Source organism: Zea mays, chromosome 5, assembly GCF_902167145.1.
Source record: "Zea mays cultivar B73 chromosome 5, Zm-B73-REFERENCE-NAM-5.0, whole genome shotgun sequence".
Taxonomy (NCBI): Eukaryota; Viridiplantae; Streptophyta; class Magnoliopsida; order Poales; family Poaceae; genus Zea; species Zea mays.
Genome location: NC_050100.1, coordinates 117,080,190 through 117,103,131, shown reverse-complemented (window position 1 = coordinate 117,103,131; position 22,942 = coordinate 117,080,190). Strand labels below are relative to the sequence as shown.

Below are 22,942 nucleotides of genomic sequence, written 5' to 3'. Positions count from 1 at the left end.
TGGCTGACCCTCTGCTCCCTGCACTTGGCGTCCTTGCAGCAGGCGAGCTCAGCTCCACCTCCCTGCGCTCAGCTCATCTCCTTTGCCCAGCGCCCTCCCTCCTCTCTGTTTTTCCTTGAGCTCACGTGCAGGGAACGACGCCCTTTCTTCTCCACTGTGCTCGACGCCCCTCCATTGCAGGCCGACGCCTCTGCTCCGGCCAGCAGTCCTGGCGTCTAGGTCCCCTGCGTCGCCTTCCTTGGTTCCAGCCGCCCCTCTTCATTCCTCCCCTGCTCCTACTCTCTCGCGCGGCAGCAACTCCCATGGACGCCCAGAATTTTTCCAGTGCCCTGTTCATCTTCCTCCCAGCAGCAGCAGCAGTCCCTGCGCAGCTCCATTTTCACCCATGGCCGAGCCCCATTCCTCCATGGCCGCCCAGCTCCCTATCTAGAGCGCCCAGAAATTTCCAGCAGCGAGCTCCTCCCTTGCGTTGCTGTCGGACGTCCCTGCTACTACCTCGCTCCCTCGTCGCGCAGCGAGCTCCATCGCCGACCTGCGCAGCAAGCTGCGCGCTGCAGCAGCACGCCATCGACGCCCGCCGTGTGCTCGCTGTCTTGCGCAGCCCATCCGCGACGCCGTCGAAAACCGTGGTGAGAAACCCCCGCTGTTCTCGTTATTTATTTTCCAATGTGTGTGATGTTCGATGAACTGCCGCCAACAAATTGTGTGTTTTCGCAGCTAGTGGTCGACGTCGTGCCTTGCCCGTTCGACGAAATACCGAGCCATGTGGACAGCCATGCGTCTAGTCACGACCCGTTCAGGTTGATTGATTTATAGTTTATAATACATACGCTTTGGTTGATGTCAGACAATGCATGTATATATGTGGATGTGTGTAATATGTTTTGGCAATACATGTTAGTGGGATCGCATTTGCGGTTAAAGAACAAGCGGTTGTTGAGGTGTGCGATTTGTAGTTTGTCTAATTACGTTTTGGTCGATGTGGTGTATAGTGGTGTTTGATTAGATGTGGGCATAAAATGTTTGGATTATATGTCGTGGCAAGGTCGCATTCGTGTTTTGGTAAACATGTGTGTCGTGCTTGTTTTATGTGATGAGTAAATTTGGAAATACGTGGGATGCGAGGATTTAATTAGTGCACGTAGGTGTGTGAGTGTCGTGGTGTGATATAGTAGTGGTGGCGTGAGATGTTTGTTTGAGGTGTGCGGGTATATGCCGCGATGTGGTTATACTCGCAACGAGGACAGATATATGTATTGTGTGACACGACGTTTGGGTTGCTGTCATATAACCGCGTAAATGATGCTCCCGATGGTCAGGTGACTAAAGGGGGTTGTTGTGGCAAAGCGAGAAGTAAGTTTAATTTTTCAACGGTTAGTGGATAGTATCTGTCGGTGTTGTCATGATTTTTGTTGTATGACAGATCGATGCATAGCTTTATAAATTAGTGCATTCCATTCCCTTTTGATAAATAAATGTCTTGTTGATCGATTAGAGGTCTTATACGAGTGTTATTGCAGCCCAATAATTATTGGGGGCAAGTAGCGTTCATGAGTCAATCCTTGCTAAAATTGAAGAACAGTCCGATAACATATGCACGTGAGTGCTTTGGGTCCTTCAGTAACCAATGTAGGTCTTATGGAGTGTTATGCCATGTTTTAATGTCTCTATGTTAGACCTCCTAAAATATGGTGTTTTAAGTGACTTGTGCATTGACTAATTCGAGTGGAGAAATGGTTAAGAAAAACTAATTAACCTCTTCAACCCGTGTTTCGAGTTACAATGTCTAAAATGTTTGGCTAAGTCTTATACGACGTTAGCCAACTCATGTTAAGTAAGAGTCGATGGCGTAAGAGATTGCGATATATATACATGTGGTGTCTCGGACTGCATTAATAAGAGGCAAGCCGACGTGTATGTCGTATGGCGGGCTGTGCCATCCCTTTGGTTAATCGACTAGTTAGATGGCGTTGGTTAAGCTCGTAGTTACGATGAATTACTTGTTGTGGTCTAAATGCGTATGGTTGTGGTCGCAGGTAACAATTAGTAGTGCTCATGTGGTGTATAAGTTAAAATGCGGACTAGTGGGTGAAAAGCGCTTCGATATAAATATATGCCGGATTTGATAATTGTGGTGAATGTGTTTGTTAAATGAATGTGGTAATTTTAGTGCTCATAATGACATGAATAAAATTTGTAAGTCTACTTGTTAGTGCTCATTTGATTAATTTAACTCTAACAAATGGTAAAGTGTTAGAATAACTCAAGTCTCTAAAACATGGCAATTCTTGAATTGTATAGAAGCTGAAATATGTTGATTGCTGTTTTGGGCTGCACGTACTGTTTTCGGTGTGCTGTATGTTTGATGAACTTAATCGTGTTTTCTGTAGATATGTGCTATAGAAAAGTGGTAGATAACTTTATTATCTTGCTGGTGTTAAAATTTGACAGCCATAGGTCTGACAGTTTAGGAGTTATGCTGTTCACAAATTCAGTAACTGAATCTGTCCAAATTCTGTACAGATTTCAGAAACTGTATTGTTTGTTCAATTTAATGTTACAATCTGTTCATGGTCACTATGAGAAAGTTGTAGATGCTTTTTTTATCTTGCTTGTGTTAAAATTTCATAACTAAAGGCCTGACGTTTTAAGAGTTATGAATTTTACAACTTGGTTGTTGTGTTCTGTCCACCGTCAGAACAGATTTTGAAAACTGCGTTGTTTGATTCAGTTAAGCACAGAATCACTTCTTGGTGATTATAAAAGTTATGTAGTGAAATTGCCAAGCTTTCCAAAAAGTCTTGGATCACTATTTTTGGTGGTCTGAAGATTAAGTTATGGATGTTTAAAGTCTGAAGACTGAATCTGTCCAATTCTGGACAGCAAGGTCTTCTAGTGTCTTTTATCTTTAGTTAAATATGGAATCACCTTGAGATGTTTATAAATAATTTGTAGAACATTTAATTAGATTTCCAGAAAGTCTTAAATCATTTTGTTTGGATGTCTGAATCTTCAGTTATGAATTTTTAAAGTCACAAATCTGAATCTGTCCAAATCTGGACAGCGCTGTTGTGTTAACAACCTTTTGACCTTGCTAAGTGTTTAATCATGCTGTGATGACAATACCAAAGTTGTAGAACACTTTTTAAGTTTTCCAAAAAGTCTTAGTTTTCTATTTGTGGATTAATATTTAAAGAGTTATGACTAAAACAAGTAGCTGCTGTGCTGCTGTCCTAAAAATCTGCACATGCTCAAATGAATATTTAGTTCACCATTTTGGCTAAAAATGCTTAGTTAGCACTTAACGGACATAGACTTGTGATGGCTAAACTTAGGTTAACATGTGTTCCATGAGTAATGTGCTTGCTTGCTGTAGTTGATTGTGATAGAGGAGTCCATCGACATTGATGCATCGCTCCTCTAATAAACTTGTGTTTGTGATGCTTTTGTGTGATCAATAGAAGAACTAATGAAAAGCCGTAGCAACTAAATAAGTGCTTGTATGAGTGATATCGTGTTGCGTTGGTTAATTGTAGGTAGTAATCGTTGTCTTTCCGGTGGTAGTGTTTACGTGTGCCCAATGACACATAAATAACTAGTGTTTGCGTATAGTTGTTGCAGTGTCTTACTAATTAATGTTTAGTTCGCCACTGTGTCTTGCTATATCTTGTGCTATTTTTGTGCTACTTTCATTATATTCATACATATGCACCTTGCATCTCATATAGGACCGAGAGATGATGAGCGAGCCAGTGATGTGGTGCCACCCACAAGATGCAGTTGGTGGACGTACTGAAGGATGGTGGACTTAACCAGTGGATGCTCGCCGAGCGAGTACCTCCCCCAGCAAACACTACCTAAGTGTTAAATTAAAGGCAAGCCCCGGTTTTATGCATAACCTGTTTATTATGCTATTTTACTACACTTAATGATTGTAGGATTGAATGTGCACTTAAGTGTAGGAGTTGTTTGAAACCCTAGTTGCATGATCTCAGGAATCCTATTGAGATGAATACTAGTATGCTAGGTCGAGTAGCTGCTTTACTAATTAGGGATCTCGGTAGAAGTCGAGTGATTTTTCTAGCACTCGCGCGAGGTCAGGACATTGATTGTACCCACTTTCATATCATACTGATGTTGGTTTGTGGGCAACAATCCATGGGGATTGGTTGTCTACGGGATGAAAATTTGAATAAGGATTATGGTGTGGTACCGTGAGTCAAGCGTTTGAACGTACTAAACATATGCCGAGAAATATGGTAAATCGGTAAGCCTAGTACCTGATTGAACCTGGCAGCAGATTGCCCTCCTCACGCGACCTGAGACGAGATCTCCCATTCCGGTTATGGTGGGTACAAGTGCGGTCACTGCACGACGGCAGTCGGGGTCAGTGAGGCATTGTACGCCAAGGCGGTGAGCCCCTCTCTGCTGACGGGGAATCGATGGGGACGGTTGATGTGTGTGGGGACGGAGTGCCCCTGCATGTCGTGTGTTTAGGTTTACCTTGCAAGGTTTAAAAACTCGATTCGAATCGTCTGCTTCTCGCAGCTAATGAGACTGCTTGATCCATGCTGCTACATTGAGTAATAAGTGGAAATGAGGTGACTGGCAAAAGATGTTGATTGATAAAAATGTTTGATACTATGTATGAGTAGCTAGGTACACATCTAGTTTAAAAGGATCATACTAAAACTTGAAAAACTAAAACTTGATTTTTAGACTCAGCTAGTGCTTTTGGCAAACCAAACCCCTCAGCCAAACAGCTGCATGTCTAGAGGTAGAGGAGTAGACTCCTCACACCGGGTAAGTCTAGCTGAGTATTAGTATACTCAGCCTTGCTTGTGGCACAATTTTTGCAGGTACTCCTTAGGATGATTGGTTGATGGAGTGACTTGGCCTCCATCCCTGCCACCGGGATAGATGGTTGAGTGGGGTATTGCTTCCACAGGAGAGGACCAGGAGGAGTAGCGTGGCCAAGCTTCGCCATGTTACTCGGTTTTCTCCGTTAGTTATTTCTGCTGCATTAAAATTTATGGTTATTATTTCTGAAACTCCGATAATGTAATCACTAATGATACTTATTAAATTTGTGGTATTATGTTTTATTGTATTTCTCTGTGCCTCACCTTCGTGTGAGCTAGTGGTATTCGATCCTGGTAAGTGGCTTTATCGGACTAGATCCGAGGGACTGACGGTTTATTCCTGTTTAAGTGTGTTGCTGCCCTTATGGGTGCGACTTGGGCACTTAAGCTGGAATAATTCGGGCGGTTCCGCCACAGCTGGCTGACCACCTTCTGTGGTTTTCACCCCTTGGAGCTGTCTACTCATCCCATTGGCTTGTTCCCCACTGAAAAAGAGGATGACCCAATGTGGAAAGACCGAGTGGAGCATGCCAAGGATATATGGGCTCTTTACCCAGGGCAGACTGCTCACTTGACGGTGCGATGCATGGATGCCCTGTATCGTCTGCAAGTGCTACAAGGAGAGGCAATGTCTCAGCTAATGGCATTGTTGGAGGCTACCAAGATCACCTTGGATAACAGAGAGGAACTTGTGGTAGACCTATCCACTGAGATGGTGGAAAAGGACCTACAGGTGGAACAGATGTCCAACGAGATCCAGGAGCTTGAGGAGCTAGTGGGAACCAGGGAGAACACCATTGAGGTTCTCGAGGATCAGCTAATCAACACTCAGCAGCAACTTGCAGAAGCGAACCAACATTTGGATATGCACCACCAGGAGATCCAGGACATGGAGGCCAACGAGGATGTCGACATCGAGGGAGGAGAGGAGTCGGAGCCTGCATCCAGCTTGGACACTGCTGGCTCAGGGAGACCACCTTCCCTCGGGTCAAGTGTTGCCTTGTTTGTCCATTGAGTTGCAAGGATAGAGTTAGAAGTGTGTGGCGGTAGAACTCCTCGAAGCTAGCTTAGCTTTTGCACCCTTGGGGTACTAGGCTAGACAGAGTTGAGTCTTTTGGGTCACTGATGTAATCGTAACAAACTCTTTTGGAGTTATGGATGGTGGATGATGTCAACTTTTAATTATGAAGAAAATTTTATGTCTTATGGTATCTTTTATTGAAGTATGCAAGGAAATATTGGCATTTTGCAAATCTTGTCCTTTCGCATCTTTTACCACATGTGAACCCTGACATCGCGCGTATCATATTAAAGAACATCCTTAATTTTCAGATGGCGGGAAGGGCGCGCCGTGGACAGAATGAGCGCATTCCTCCACCACCGCCACCGCCTCCTACCATGCAAGAGTTGATGGCTCAGCAGAATGAGATTATGTGTCAGTTAGCTCAGCGTCAGCCGCCACCTCAGCACTATGGTGGTGGTAATGACCATCAACGTCCCCCAGCAGCAGCCACTTATCAGGAGTTCCTCAGCACTCAGCCGCCATTGTTCACTCGGGCAGAGGATCCGCTTGATGCTGATGTATGGCTCAGGGTAGTGGAATCCAAATTCCCACTACTAAATGGAGTTTGTTCAGATGTGGCTAAGGTCAGGTTCGCCACCCAGCAGCTTCGCGGACCCGCGCGAACATGGTGGGATCATTTCCTCGCTATGCAACCAGTTGACCACGTGGTGGAATGGAGAGAGTTCAAGGCAGCTTTCAGAGGGCATCATATACCAGTAGGCATTATGGACCGAAAGCTTAATGAGTTTCTGGCACTCACTCAGGGGAATCGTACTGTGTTGCAGTATGCTCAGGCCTTCAATGACCTATGTCAGTATGCTGGATACCATGCAGACATTGATGAGAAGAAGAGGGACAGGTTCAGGAGGGGCCTCAGCACTAAGCTCCATGACCGTCTCAACACAGTCAGGGCCAACAACTATAATGAGTTAGTCAACATGGCCATTTCTCAGGAGGACTACATCACAGCCCGTCAGGCAGAAAAGAAGAGGAAGACCCCTATGGCAGGATCATCAGCTCAACCTCAGCGCTTCAGAATTGTATCTGACACTCAGAACAGGGGACCTCAACAGCAGCAAGGACGTTGGGTGATCCGACCACTGCAGCAGCAGCAGGCACCCAACCACTCTCAGCCCCCAGTTCAGAGGAACAACAATCAGCCACAGCAGCAGTACCGTCAGGCCAATGACAACAGATGTTTCACTTGTGGTAACACTGGGCACTATTGGGGGCCTTCGTCTTCCGAAGGTCCTCAAAAACATGATTTAACAACGTTTCTGGAGTATAATACATGAACAGGTACCTTCGGACTCGGATCAAAACCACAATATGAAGAAGTGCGAAGCATGAGAAGGTTGGCGCAGAGCCGAAGCTATGCTCAGGGGACCTTCGGCGTGATATCAGAAAAAGGGAACCGACTTAAAAGGGAAAAGGCTATTCAGACCTCGATGGATTACTATAGAGTCATTAGCAAATGTAAAGGGCATAAGTGTAATTTTACATGGGTTGCGTCCCGTGCCTATAAATAGATGAACAGTGTCCCCGTACTGTTCATGCTGACTTGGCATTTGCTTTTGCGTCACGCTTGTACTCTTACCTTCTTTCGAGCCGAAGGTACATTCGTAATTTGATATCATTTCTATATTTCCATAATAATGAAATAGAAGTAAGTTGATGATAATACATAATGGTTCATGTTATTTTATATATATTTCATATGGTTTCCTCTTCATTATCATATGTTGAGCTGATGAAGGTATGTCCTTCATAACCTTCGTCCGAAAGTCATTATATCCCAAGGGAAATAATGCTTCGAAGGACGAAGGACTTTAACGTTTAACATTTTTTGTGTTGCCTTGTTCTTAACTCATAGTATTTGAGAACAAGTCCCCAACAGGCACTATGCCAAGAATTGCCCCAGGAATCAACAGAGGCAGGGACAGAATTCCAATCAGAACCAAGGCAAGAGGCAGAAGGTGCAAGTGAGGCAAGGCAGGCTGAACTTCACCACCATGGCTGACATTCCGGAGGGAGCACCCGTCATGACTGGTATCTTCTCCGTTTTGAATTATCCTGCAATCATTCTTTTTGATTTTGGTGCATCCCACAGTTTTATCAGTGCAAAATTTAGTGCCAAATGCCAGTTACCTTTCCATCACACCAATGGGGGTATTACAAATTGAACACCAGGAGGCAGGGTTGCCACATATCAAATCAACAGGCATGTGCCTATAAAGTTTGGTAGTCTGATAATTAAAACCACCATCCTCATTTTGGGTTTGGATAGCGTGGATATCATATTATGAACTGACTGGTTAACAAGACATCAGGAAGTAATTGATATTGCAGCAAGGGCCATTGAGGTGCACTCGCCTACTTGTGGTGAAACCACATTATATTTGCCCGATCAGGGTTGTACCCGTTCCTGTGCCTTCGCTATGATAGAGTCACCTATTGAGAGAATCCCCGTAGTCTGTGACTACCCAGATGTTTTTCCTGATGAATTGCCAGGGATGCCACCCGACAGAGACATAGAGTTCGCGATTGAATTACAACCCGAAACTGCCCCTATATCCAAGAGACCTTATAGGATGCCTCCAGCAGAGTTGGCAGAATTGAAAAAGCAGTTACAAGAGTTGTTGGACAAGGGATTCATTCGCCCAAGTACTTCTCCATGGGGATGTCCCGCCTTATTCGTGAAGAAGAAAGATGAGAGTTTGAGGTTGTGTGTTGATTACCGCCCTCTCAATACGGTAACCATCAAGAATAAGTATCCATTGCCCCGCATTGATGTATTGTTTGATCAGTTGGTGGGAGCCAAGGTATTGTCCAAGATAGATCTTCGCTCTGGCCATCATCAGATAAAAATCAGGGCTAGTGACATTCCCAAGACGGCCTTCTCTACCAGATATGGGCTTTATGAGTACCTGGTGATGTCTTTTGGGCTGACCAATGCCCCAGCCTATTTCATGTATTTGATGAACTCAGTATTTATGCCAGAGATGGACAAGTTTGTGGTGGTCTTCATCGATGATATCTTGATTTATTCCGAGAATGAAGCCGGGCACACTAAGCATTTGCATATCGTACTTCAGAGACTACGCGACCATCAGTTGTATGCTAAATTGTCCAAATGTGAATTCTGGCTGAGGGAAATCAAGTTTTTGGGTCACACCATTTCTTAGGATGGGGTATCAGTTGATCCTGAGAAGGTACAAGAAGTGATGAATTGGAAACCTCCTACCACTGTACGGCAGATTCGGAGTTTTCTGGGATTGGCAGGGTATTATCTGCGATTTATTCTAGATTTCTCCAGGATTGCCAAGCCAATGACTGAATTGTTTAAGAAAGGAGTCAAGTATGAATGGAGCCAGAAATGTGAGAATGCCTTTCATACACTAAGGCAGCATTTGACAACAGCACCCGTATTAGCTCAGCCTGACAACACCAAACCCTTCGAGGTTTATTGCGATGCTTCAGGCACTGGATTGGGATGTGTCTTGATGCAAGACAACAGAGTCATTCCTTATGCCTCCCGAGCACTCAGACCCCATGAGCAGAACTACCGCACACATGATCTGGAGTTAGCAGCCGTAGTTCATGCTCTCAAGATATGGAGACATTACTTAATGGGAGCTCATTGTAATATCTATACTGATCACAAGAGTCTCAAATATATTTTCACTCAGGTTGATCTTAATATGAGGCAGAGAAGATGGTTAGAATTAATCAAGGACTATGATTTGGAAGTGCATTACCATCCTGGCAAAGCCAATGTTGTAGCAGATGCCTTAAGTCAGAAGGCCCAGTGTAACTGTGTGAATATGGATGCAAAAATCACCACCCTGTGTGATGAGTTGTGCAAGCTAAACATAGAAGTTGTTTACTTCGGTGCTTTAAGTTATATTTCAGTGGAGCCCACCTTACATGAGCAAATAGTCATGGCACAGATTGGTGACAAGGGTGTTCAGGTCATTAAGGAAATGATCAAACGGAAGGCGGACAAGTACAAATGCTTCCATTAGGACAACAAGGGAATTTAATGGTTTGGAGACCGATTGGTTGTTCCTAAAAATCCCAAACCCAGAAAGAAGATATTGGATGAAGCTCACCTTTCCAAATTCTCCATGCACCCCGACAGTAACAAGATGTATCATGATCTCAGATCCTTGTACTGGTGGACCAGAATGAAGATGGAAATTGCTAAGTATATATCTGAATGCGGCACTTGCCAGAGAGTCAAGGCCAGTCATTTGAAGGTAGCAGGCACCTTACATCCCCTTCCCATACCATCTTGGAAATGGGAGGATATTTGCATGGATTTTATCGTGGGATTGCCCAATACCTCCCGACACCATGATTCTATTTGGGTCATCGTGGATAGATTGACCAAGACAGCTCATTTCTTGCCAGTGCATACCACCCACAAGACAGAGAAATATGCAGAAATCTATGTTGATCAAATAGTGCGTTTGCATGGAATTCCGAAGACTATTGTATCTGACAGAGGAGCACTGTTTGTGGCACGCTTTTGGGAGCAGCTCCAAAATTCACTTGGGACCCATGTAATAAGAAGCTCAACATACAATCCTCAGACAGATGGTCAGACAGAAAGAGTGAACCAAATTCTCGAGGACATGTTGCGAGCCTGTGTGCTACCCTATGGTAAAAATTGGGACAAGTGCCTTTCCTTGGCGGAGTTCTCATATAACAACAGCTACCAGTCCAGCCTAAAGATGGCACCTTTTGAGGCCTTGTATGGGAGAAGGTGTAGGACACCGCTAAATTGGTCACAAGCTGGAGAAAGGGAAATATTTGGACTTGACTTGGTACTTGAAGCAGAGGAGAAGGTCAGAGTCATTAAGAAGAACCTAGAAGCTGCTCAGGCCAGGCAAAAGAGCTATCATGACAAGAGGAGGAAGCCTCTACAGTTTGAAGTGGGAGATCATGTTTATCTTAAGGTGTCACTCACCAAAGATGTTCAGAGATTTGGAATCAAGGGCAAGTTAGCTCCTCGCTACATTGGACCCTATGAGATTAAAGAAACTTGTGGGCCTGTAGCATATCAATTGAAGTTGCCACCCCATATGTCAGCAGTTCATGATGTATTCCACGTATCTCAGCTACGAAAGTGTGTCCGCTTACCTACAGAAGTGCTACCTAAACCAGAATTGGAGATAGAACCAGACTTGTCCTATCAAGAGCACCCCGTCAAGGTATTGGATCAAAAGGAGAGATCAACGCGAGCAAGGTCGATCAGGATGTATAAGGTTCAGTGGAGTCACCATTCAGTAGAAGAGGCTACATGGGAGACTGAGGATTTTCTACATTCCCGCTTCCCCGACTTTCTGCCTAAAGGAGTCGGTACGTAATCCAAAACCCCCACCCCCACCTGCCCTTTGAATCTAAATATAAGAAAAACTTAGATGTTAAAGGTATAGTAAGCTTTGAAAATAACTTTAAAAGGACTTCCTTCTGAAGTTGCAAAGAGAATGACATTCGAAGAGCAGTTAACTAGAGAAACTTGGCTAAAGGAAAATGCAACACCAGCACACCTTCTTGGTACCCCCTAAAGGATCCCTACCCAAAATCTCGGGACGAGATTCCTTTAAGGGGGAGGGCTGTAACACCTCAGGTGTTACCAAGGCACTGGCTTCATATAGGCACTAATGACTTGTTATCACATGTGGTTAATTGGAGGAAAAGGAGCACCTAAATCCTTGGAAAAATGGGTTAGCTAAGAAATGTTAATGACAAAAGCTTTACCCAAACATTTTGAACAATTGTCATCTTGAGCCAAAGAGGTTAAACCCTAATACCCCTAAGGGCACTAGACTTCCAAGCAAGGGATCAGTGGATAAGTTAATCAAGTTGCCAAATCTTGATTCTAAACCTTAACCAAAGTTTAAGTAACATTATAACCTACAAAATATAGAGGGGAAACATTACAAAAAGACCCCAAATCCACTCCTTAAGTAGAGAGCACACTAGAGCTCTCTAATTTCTCTAAGTCAAAATTTAACCCTAATCTAAAGATCAGATGTGTTCACCTAGTAAATGGCGCCAAAACCACTTGGTTTGAATACCAAAAAGGTGCCAAACCACCTAAGGCACCCACTGGAAAAGTTTGAACCCGAGCCAAATTCGTTTGACAAGATTTGGCATCTCTTTTGTTGCGAGGTGGACAGTGAGACAAGCCAGATTTGGCGTCCGCAAATCTTCTAACCTAGGGATTATCTCCCCTTGGAACTCACATACAAGAGATAGCCATAGGTGCCAGAAAGAGGCCTGCGCCGGATTTTTGCCAAGATTCGCACGTTTGCGATCTCGGCAAGCTTTTGAACATGGGCAGAAGAACACCTCCACGTGTTCGACGCGCCCTGAACGCGCCAGAGCACGCCCAGCGCTCGACCCCGCGCGCCCTGCGCCGCGCCAAGCCACGCTCGTGCCCCCTGCCCGCGCCCGCGCCTATAAAGCCAGCCAGGGGTTCAGCTGTATGCCCCCGCGTGCTCTCGACCTCACCGGAGCACGAGATCGCCGGAGTTTGCCCTGTGATAGTCGCCTAGAGGGGGGGTGAATAGGGCGAAACTGAAATTTACAAATATAAACACAACTACAAGCCGGGTTAGCGTTAGTAATAAAGAAATGAGTCCACGAGAGAGGGCGCAAAACAAATCGCAAGCAAATAAACAAGTGAGACACACGGATTTGTTTTACCGAGGTTCGGTTCTCGCAAACCTACTCCCCGTTGAGGAGGCCACAAAGGCCGGGTCTCTTTCAACCCTTCCCTCTCTCAAACGGTCCCTCGGACTGAGTGAGCTTCTCTTCTCAAATCAAAGCCGGGAACAAAACTTCCCCGCAAGGGCCACCACACAATTGGTGCCTCTTGCCTTGATTACAATGGAACTTTGATCACAAGAACAAGTGAGAAAGAAAAGAAGCAATCCAAGCGCAAGAGCTCGAAAGAACACAAGCAAATCACTCTCTCTAATCACTAAAGCCTTTTGTGGAATTGGAGAGGATTTGATCTCTTTTGGTGTGTCTAGAATTGAATGCTAGAGCTCTTGTAGTAGTTGGGAAGTGGAAAACTTGGATGCAATGAATGGTGGGGTGGTTGGGGTATTTATACCCCCAACCACCAAAAGTGGCCGTTGGGAGGCTGTCTGCACGATGGCGCACCGGACAGTCCGGTGCCCCCTGCCACGTCATCACTGCCGTTGGATTCTGACCGTTGGAGCTCCTGACTTGTGGGCCCGCCTGGGTGTCCGGTGCACACCGGACATGCACTGTTCCTTGTCCGGTGTGCCGGAGTGGGCGCGCCTGACATCTGCGCGCGCAGAGCGCGCATTAAATGCACGGCAGAGAGACGTTGGCGCGGAGATAGCCGTTGCTCCGGAGTCGCACCGGACAGTCCGGTGCACACCGGACAGTCCGGTGCACACCGGACAGTCCGGTGAATTTTAGCGGACTAGCCGTTGGAGTTTTCCCGAAGCTGGCGAGTTCCTGAGGCTGACCTTCCTTGGCGCACCGGACACTGTCCGGTGTACACCGGACAGTCCGGTGAATTATAGCGGAGTCGCCTCCGGAAATTCCCGAAGGTGGCAAGTTTGAGCTGGAGTCCTCTGGTGCACCGGACACTGTCCGGTGTACACCGGACAGTCCGGTGCTCTCAGACCAGAGGGCCTTCGGTTCCCATTTTGCTCCTTTGTTGAATCCAAAACTTGATCTTTTTATTGGCTGAGTGTGAACCTTTTACACCTGTGTAATCTATACACTTGGGCAAACTTAGTTAGTCCAAATGTTTGTGTTGGATAATTCAACCACCAAAATTATATAGGAACTAGGTGTAAGCCTAATTCCCTTTCAATCTCCCCCTTTTTGGTGATTGATGCCAACACAAACCAAAGCAAATATAGAAGTGCATAATTGAACTAGTTTGCATAATGTAAGTGTAAAGGTTGCTTGGAATTGAGCCAATATAACTACTTACAAGATATGCATGGATTGTTTCTTTCTTATATAACATTTTGGACCACGTTTGCACCACAAGTTTTGTTTTTGCAAATTCTTTTGTAAGTCCTTTTCAAAATTCTTTTGTAAATAGTCAAAGGTGAATGAATAAGATTTTGCAAAGCATTTTCAAGATTTGAAATTTTCTCCCCCTGTTTCAAATGCTTCTCCTTTGACTAAACAAAACTCCCCCTGAAAGAGATCCACCTCTTAGTGTTCAAGAGGGTTTTGATATATCATTTTGAAGTACTACTTTCTCCCCCTTTTGAACACAAAAGGATACTAATTGAAAATATTCAACACTTAAGTTTTGAAATATGGTGGTGGTGGTGCGGTCCTTTTGCTTTGGGCTCATTTCTCCCCCTTTTTGGCATGAATCGCCAAAAACGGAATCATTAGAGCCCTTGAAGTACTATCTTCTCCTTTGGGCATAAATAAATGAGTTAAGATTATACCAAAGACGAAGTCCGGTCTTTTGCTTTGGGCTCTTACTTTCTCCCCCAAAGACAAAGTCCTTTTGCTTTGAATTCTCCCCCTAAAGATGGAGATAAGCGCGGAGTGACGGCGAAGGATGAGTTACGGAGTGGAAGCCTTTGTCTTCGCCGAAGACTCCAATTTCCTTTCAATATACCTATGACTTGGTTTGAGATAATCTTGAAAACATATTAGTCATAGCACATGAAAGAGATATGATCAAAGGTATATAAATGAGCTATGTGTGCAATCTAGCAAAAGAAATTGCGTGAATCAAGAATATTGAGCTCATGCCTAAGTTTGTTAAAAGATTGTTCATCAAGAGGCTTGGTAAAGATATCGGCTAATTGATCTTTAGTGTTAATATATGAAATCTCGATATCTCCCTTTTGTTGGTGATCCCTCAAAAAGTGATACCGAATGGCTATGTGCTTAGTGCGGCTATGCTCGACGGGATTGTCGGCCATTTTGATTGCACTCTCATTATCACATAGCAAAGGGACTTTGGTTAATTTGTAACCGTAGTCCCGCAGGGTTTGCCTCATCCAAAGCAATTGCGCGCAACAATGGCCTGCGGCAATGTACTCGGCTTCGGCGGTGGAAAGAGCAACCGAATTTTGCTTCTTCGAAGCCCAAGACACCAAGGATCTTACCAAGAACTGGCAAGTCCCCGATGTGCTCTTCCTATTGATTTTGCACCCCGCCCAATCGACATCCGAATAACCAATCAAATCAAATGTGGATCCCCTAGGATACCAAAGCCCAAACTTAGGAGTATAAGCCAAATATCTCAAGATTCGTTTCACGGCCGTAAGGTGAGCTTCCTTAGGGTCGGCTTGGAATCTTGCACACATGCATACGGAAAGCATAATATCCGGTCGAGATGCACAAAGATAAAGTAATGAACCTATCATCGACCGATATACCTTTTGATCCACGGACTTACCTCCCGTGTCGAGGTCGAGATGCCCATTAGTTCCCATGGGTGTCTTGATGGGTTTGGCATCCTTCATTCCAAACTTGTTTAAAATGTCTTGAGTGTACTTTGTTTGGCTAATGAAGGTGCCCTCTTGGAGTTGCTTTACTTGAAATCCTAGAAAATACTTTAACTCCCCCATCATAGACATCTCGAATTTCTGTGTCATAATCCTACTAAACTCTTCACATGTAGACTCGTTAGTAGACCCAAATATAATATCATCAACATAAATTTGGCATACAAACAAGTCATTTTCAAGAGTTTTAGTAAAGAGTGTAGGATCGGCCTTTCCGACTTTGAATCCATTTGCAATAAGAAAATCTCTAAGGCATTCATACCATGCTCTTGGGGCTTGCTTGAGCCCATAAAGCGCCTTAGAGAGCTTATAGACATGGTTAGGATACTCACTGTCTTCAAAGCCGGGAGGTTGCTCAACATAGACCTCTTCTTTGATTGGTCCATTGAGGAAGGCACTTTTCACGTCCATTTGATAAAGCTTAAAGCCATGGTAAGTAGCATAGGCCAATAATATGCGAATTGACTCAAGCCTAGCTACGGGTGCATAGGTTTCACCGAAATCCAAACCTTCGACTTGGGAGTATCCCTTGGCCACAAGTCGAGCTTTGTTCCTTGTCACCACACCATGCTCGTCTTGCTTGTTGCGGAAGACCCATTTGGTTCCTACAACATTTTGATTAGGACGTGGAACTAAATGCCATACCTCATTCCTCGTGAAGTTGTTGAGTTCCTCTTGCATCGCCACCACCCAATCCGAATCTTGAAGTGCTTCCTCTACCCTTTGTGGCTCAATAGAGGAAACAAAAGAGTAATGTTCACAAAAATGAGCAACACGAGATCTAGTGGTTACCCCCTTATGAATATCGCCGAGGATGGTGTCGACGGGGTGATCTCGTTGGATTGCTTGGTGGACTCTTGGGTGTGGCGGCCTTTGCTCTTGCTCATCCTCCTTTTCTTGAACATTTGCATCTCCCCCTTGGTCTATGCCGTCATCTTGAGGTGGCTCATTTGATTGATCTCCTTCTTCATCAATTTGAGTCTCATCGTCATTTTGAGTTGGTGGAGATGCTTGCATGGAGGAGGATGGTTGATCTTGTGCATTTGGAGGCTCTTCGGATTCCTTAGGACACACATCCCCAATGGACATGTTCCTTAGCGCGATGCATGGAGCCTCTTCAATACCTATCTCATCAAGATCAACTTGCTCTACTTGAGAGCCGTTAGTCTAATCAAACACAACGTCACATGAGACTTCAACTAGTCCAGTGGACTTGTTAAAGACCCTATATGCCCTTGTGTTTGAGTCATAACCAAGTAAAAAACCTTCTACAGTCTTAGGAACAAATTTAGATTTTCTACCTCTTTTAACAAGAATAAAGCATTTGCTACCAAAGACTCTAAAATATGAAATGTTGGGCTTTTTACCGGTTAGGAGTTCATGTGATGTCTTCTTGAGGATTCGGTGTAGATACAATCGGTTGATGGCGTAGCAAGCGGTGTTGACCGCCTCGGCCCAAAACCGATCCGAAGTCTTGTACTCATCAAGCATGGTTCTTGCCATGTCCAATAAAGTTCGATTCTTCCTCTCCACTACACCATTTTGTTGTGGCGTGTAGGGAGAAGAGAACTCATGCTTGATGCCCTCTTCCTCAAGGAAGCCTTCAATTTGAGAATTCTTGAACTCCGTCCCGTTGTCGCTTCTTATTTTCTTGATCCTTAAGTCAAACTCATTTTGAGCTCGTCTCAAGAATCCCTTTAAGGTCTCTTGGGTTTGAGATTTTTCCTGTAAAAAGAATACCCAAGTGAAGCGAGAATAATCATCCACAATAACTAGACAGTACTTACTCCCGCCGATGCTTATGTAAGCGATCGGGCCGAATAGATCCATGTGTAGGAGCTCCAGTGGCCTGTCGGTCGTCATAATGTTCTTATGCGGATGATGAGTGCCAACTTGCTTCCCTGCTTGGCATGCGCTACAAATCCTGTCTTTCTCAAAATGAACATTTGTTAAACCTAAAATGTGTTCTCCCTTTAGAAGCTTGTGAAGATTCTTCATCCCAACATGGGCTAGTCGGCGATGCCAAAGCCAACCCATGTTAGTCTTAGCAATTAAGCATGTGTCGAGTTCAGCTTTTTCAAAATCTACTAAGTATAGCTGACCCTCTAACACACCCTTAAATGCTATTGAATCATCACTTCTTCTAAAGACAGTGACACCTACATCAGTAAATAGACAGTTGTAGCCCATTTGACATAATTGAGATACGGAAAGCAAATTGTAATCTAAAGAATCAACAAGAAAAACATTGGAAATGGAATGGTCAGGAGAAATAGCAATTTTTCCCAAACCTTTGACCAAACCTTGATTTCCATCCCCGAATGTGATCGCTCGTTGAGGATCTTGGTTTTTCTCATAGGAGGAGAACATCCTTTTCTCCCCTGTCATGTGGTTTGTGCACCCGCTGTCGATGATCCAACTTGAGCCCCCGGATGCATAAACCTACAAAACAAGTTTAGTTCTTGACTTTAGGTACCCAAATGGTTTTGGGTCCTTTGGCATTAGACACAAGAACTTTGGGTACCCAAACACAAGTCTTTGACCCCTTGTGTTTGCCCCCAACATATTTGGCAACTACCTTGCCGGATTTGTTAGTTAAAACATAAGATGCATCAAAAGTTTTAAAAGAAATATTATGATCATTTGATGCACTAGGAGTTTTCTTTCTAGGCAACTTAGCATAGGTTGGTTGCCTAGAGCTAGATGTCTCACCCTTATACATAAATGCATGATTAGGGCCAGAGTGAGACTTCCTAGAATGAATTCTCCTAATTTTGCTCTCAGGATAACCGGCAGGGTATAAAATGTAACCCTCGTTATCCTGAGGCATGGGAGCCTTGCCCTTAACAAAGTTGGACAATCTTTTAGGAGGGGCTTTAAGTTTGACATTGTCTCCCCTTTGGAAGCCAATGCCATCCTTGATGCCTGGGCGTCTCCCATTATAAAGCATGCTACGAGCAAATTTAAATTTTTCATTTTCTAAGTTGTGCTCGGTAATTTTAGCATCTAGTTTTGCTATGTGATCATTTTGTTGTTTAATTAGAGTCATATGATCATGAATAGCATTAACATCAACATCTCTACATCTAGTACAAATAGTGACATGCTCAATGGTAGATGTAGACGGTTTGCAAGAATTAAGTTCAACAATCTTAGCATGAAGAATATCATTTTTATCTCTAAGATTGGAAATAGTAGCATTGCAAACATCTAGTTCTTTAGCCTTAGCAGTTAAATTTTCATTCTCTACTCTAAGGCTAGCAAGAGAAATGTTTAATTCTTCAATCCTAGCAAGCAAATCATCATTATTATCTCTAGGATTAGGAATTGAAACATTACAAACATGAGAATCAACCTTAGCATTTAAACTAGCATTTTCATTCCTAAGGTTGTCAATCATCTCACGACAAGTGCTTAGCTCACTAGATAATTTTTCACATTTCTCAATCTCTAGAGCATAAGCATTTTTAACCTTAACATGTTTCTTGTTTTCTTTAATTAGACAATCCTCTTGGGAATCCAAAAGGTCATCCTTCTCATGAATAGCACTAATTAATTCATTCAATTTTTCTTTTTGTTCCATGTTAAGATTGGCAAAAAGGGTACGCAAGTTATCCTCCTCATCACTAGCATTTTCATCACTAGAGGTTTCATATTTAGTGGAGGATCTTGATTTTACCTTCTTTCTTTTGCCGTCCTTTGCCATGAGGCACTTGTGGCCGACGTTGGGGAAGAGAAGTCCCTTGGTGACGGCGATGTTGGCGGCGTCCTCGTCGTCGGAGGAGTCGCTAGAGCTTTCGTCGGAGTCCCACTCCCGACAAACATGGGCATCGCCGCCCTTCTTCTTGTAGTACCTCTTCTTCTCCTTTCTTCTCCCCTTCTTGTCGTCGCCTCGGTCACTGTCACTTGATATAGGACATTTAGCAATAAAATGACCGGGCTTACCACATTTGTAACAAACCTTCTTGGAGCGGGACTTGTAGTCTTTCCCACTCCTTTGCTTGAGGATTTGGCGGAAGCTCTTGATGACGAGCGCCATTTCCTCATTGTCGAGCTTGGAGGCGTCGACTGGTTGTCGACTTGGTGTAGCCTCCTCCTTCTTTTCCTCCGTCGCCTTGAATGCGACGGGTTGAGCTTCGGATGTGGTGGGTTCGTCAAGCTCGTTGATCTTTCTCGAGCCTTCGATCATGCACTCAAAACTTACAAAATGCCCGATAACTTCCTCGGGGGTCATTTTAGTATATCTAGGATTACCACAAATTAATTGAACTTGAGTGGGGTTAAGGAAAATAAGAGATCTTAGAATAACCTTAACCACCTCGTGGTCGTCCCACTTTATGCTCCCAAGGTTGCGCACTTGGTTCACCAAGGTCTTGAGCCGTTTGTACATGTATTGTGGCTCCTCCCCTTTGCGAAGCCGGAACCGGCCGAGCTCCCCCTCGATCGTTTCCCTCTTGGTGATCTTGGTGAGCTCATCTCCCTCGTGCGCGGTTTTGAGCACATCCCAAACCTCCTTGGCGCTTTTCAACCCTTGTACTTTGTTATACTCCTCTCTACTTAAGGAGGCGAGGAGTATCGTTGTCGCTTGAGAGTTGAAGTGCTCGATTTGGGCCACCTCATCCTCATCATAATCCTTATCCCCTACCGATGGTACCTGTGCACCAAACTCAACAACATCCCATATACTTTTGTGGAGTGAGGTTAGATGAAATCGCATTAAATCACTCCACCTAGCATAATCTTCACCATCAAAAGTTGGTGGTTTGCCTAATGGGACGGAAAGTAAAGGTGCATGTTTAGAAATGCGAGGGTAGTGTAGGGGAATCTTACTAAACCTCTTACGCTCTTGGCATTTAGAAGTTACGGAGGGCGCGTCGGAGCCGGAGGTCGATGTTGATGAAGTGTCGGTCTCGTAGTAGACCACTTTCCTCATCCTCTTTTGCTTGTCCCCACTCCGTTGCGGCTTGTGGGAAGAAGATTTTTCCTTCTTCTCTTTGTGGTGAGAAGAAGATTTCTTCTCCTTCCCTTTGTTGGAGGAGATCTTCTTCTTCTCCCTCCTCTTAGTATGGGACTCTTCCGATGAAGTGCTCCCTTGGCTTGTAGTGGGCTTTTCGCCGGTCTCCATCTCCTTCTTGGCGTGATCTCCCGACATCACTTCGAGCGGTTAGGCTCTAATGAAGCACCGGGCTCTGATACCAATTGATAGTCGCCTAGAGGGGGGGGTGAATAGGGCGAAACTGAAATTTACAAATATAAACACAACTACAAGCCGGGTTAGCGTTAGTAATAAAGAAATGAGTCCGCGAGAGAGGGCGCAAAACAAATCGCAAGCAAATAAACAAGTGAGACACGCGGATTTGTTTTACCGAGGTTCGGTTCTCGCAAACCTACTCCCCGTTGAGGAGGCCACAAAGGCCGGGTCTCTTTCAACCCTTCCCTCTCTCAAACGGTCCCTCGGACCGAGTGAGCTTCTCTTCTCAAATCAAAGCCGGGAACAAAACTTCCCCGCAAGGGCCACCACACAATTGGTGCCTCTTGCCTTGATTACAATGGAACTTTGATCACAAGAACAAGTGAGAAAGAAAAGAAGCAATCCAAGCGCAAGAGCTCGAAAGAACACAAGCAAATCACTCTCTCTAATCACTAAAGCCTTTTGTGGAATTGGAGAGGATTTGATCTCTTTTGGTGTGTCTAGAATTGAATGCTAGAGCTCTTGTAGTAGTTGGGAAGTGGAAAACTTGGATGCAATGAATGGTGGGGTGGTTGGGGTATTTATACCCCCAACCACCAAAAGTGGCCGTTGGGAGGCTGTCTGCACGATGGCGCACCGGACAGTCCGGTGCACACCGGACAGTCCGGTGCCCCCTGCCACGTCATCACTGCCGTTGGATTCTGACCGTTGGAGCTCCTGACTTGTGGGCCCGCCTGGGTGTCCGGTGCACACCGGACATGCACTGTTCCTTGTCCGGTGTGCCGGAGTGGGCGCGCCTGACATCTGCGCGCGCAGAGCGCGCATTAAATGCGCGGCAGAGAGCCGTTGGCGCGGAGATAACCGTTGCTCCGGAGTCGCACCGGACAGTCCGGTGCACACCGGACAGTCCGGTGAATTTTAGCGAACTAGCCATTGGAGTTTTCCCGAAGCTGGCGAGTTCCTGAGGCTGACCTTCCTTGGCGCACCGGACACTGTCCGGTGTACACCGGACAGTCCGGTGAATTATAGCGGAGTCGCCTCCGGAAATTCCCGAAGGTGGCAAGTTTGAGCTAGAGTCCTCTGGTGCACCGGACACTGTCCGGTGTACACCGGACAGTCCGGTGCTCTCAGACCAGAGGGCCTTCGGTTCCCATTTTGCTCCTTTGTTGAATCCAAAACTTGATCTTTTTATTGGCTGAGTGTGAACCTTTTACACCTGTGTAATCTATACACTTGGGCAAACTTAGTTAGTCCAAATGTTTGTGTTGGATAATTCAACCACCAAAATTATATAGGAACTAGGTGTAAGCCTAATTCCCTTTCACCCTGCACATGGCGTGCCAGCGGCCGCCCGATCCCCCGCCACCGTAGACCGGCCAGCAGAGCCATTCCCAGCCCCGTCCAACCCTCGAGAGAGATTCTACGTGCCTCGGTGAAGCTCCTAGCGAAAGGAATCGAGCTCTGCCTCGCCGGAGAAACCAAATCAAGGTCACCGGACTTCAACTGACCGCCGGCGAACATAGACCGAGCTCCACGGCGAGTTATTCTGCGATTCCTTGCATGAATCGACTCATTAGCACCCCGTAAAGGTCCCCGTGCCCTTGGATTGACCTGTATCGCCATGGATAGACCGGAGCAACCGCCGCCGACGAGCTCGCCCGCCTGCGCACGTGGACCGGCCGGTTCCGGCCATCACCGTCGTTGAGCCGTACCTCGTCGTGACCGCAAGGACCTCCTGAAGCCAACCCCACCCTTCACCGGACCTCCCTCGTCGCCGGTAAGCCGCGCCGCCCTTTTTCCTTTCGCGGGTACTGTTCAAAAGGGGGAGGGACCTCGGGGAAGAAGGAATAGAAGTCAGGGGGGTTTTGAGCTGTCAGAGACTCAAATGAATAGTTGCGCAGGGGTATAAGTTAAAGAACCGGTTTAGGAAAAGCCCATGGTCTTCGGTGTAAACTGGTTTTCCAGAAAACCTTTTTTAACATTTCTAATTTAAATACAAACAGAGCTTGTAAAATTCATAACTTCAGTTTTATTCAACCAAATTTAGTCAAACCAATTTTGCCAGATTCTAAATAAAGTAAACTACTTAGGAAAAAATACAAAACCCCCTTAGTGTTATAGAAGAATTTAGAGTTGTGAATTAAATAGTGTTCTGGCCAAAAGCTAAATAAAAGAGGGAAAAACAGTTACACTGTTAGACTGAGGTTAAGAAAAATCAGAGAAGTACTTAATCACTCCCTAATCTGTTTAAAAATAGTAAACCCCTCAGTACACCAGATTAAGGTAG

General features: G+C 45.1%; 1 long non-coding RNA gene across 1 annotated transcript; it reads left to right on the top strand.

The window, feature by feature from the left end:
- Nucleotides 1–348: 348 nt before the first annotated feature.
- LOC103626813 (uncharacterized) lies at nt 349–1,067 on the top strand. The gene is made up of 2 exons (XR_002261991.1): nt 349–629; nt 718–1,067. It is a non-coding gene; the product is annotated as an uncharacterized lncRNA (long non-coding RNA).
- The last annotated feature ends 21,875 nt before the right edge of the window (nt 1,068–22,942 follow it).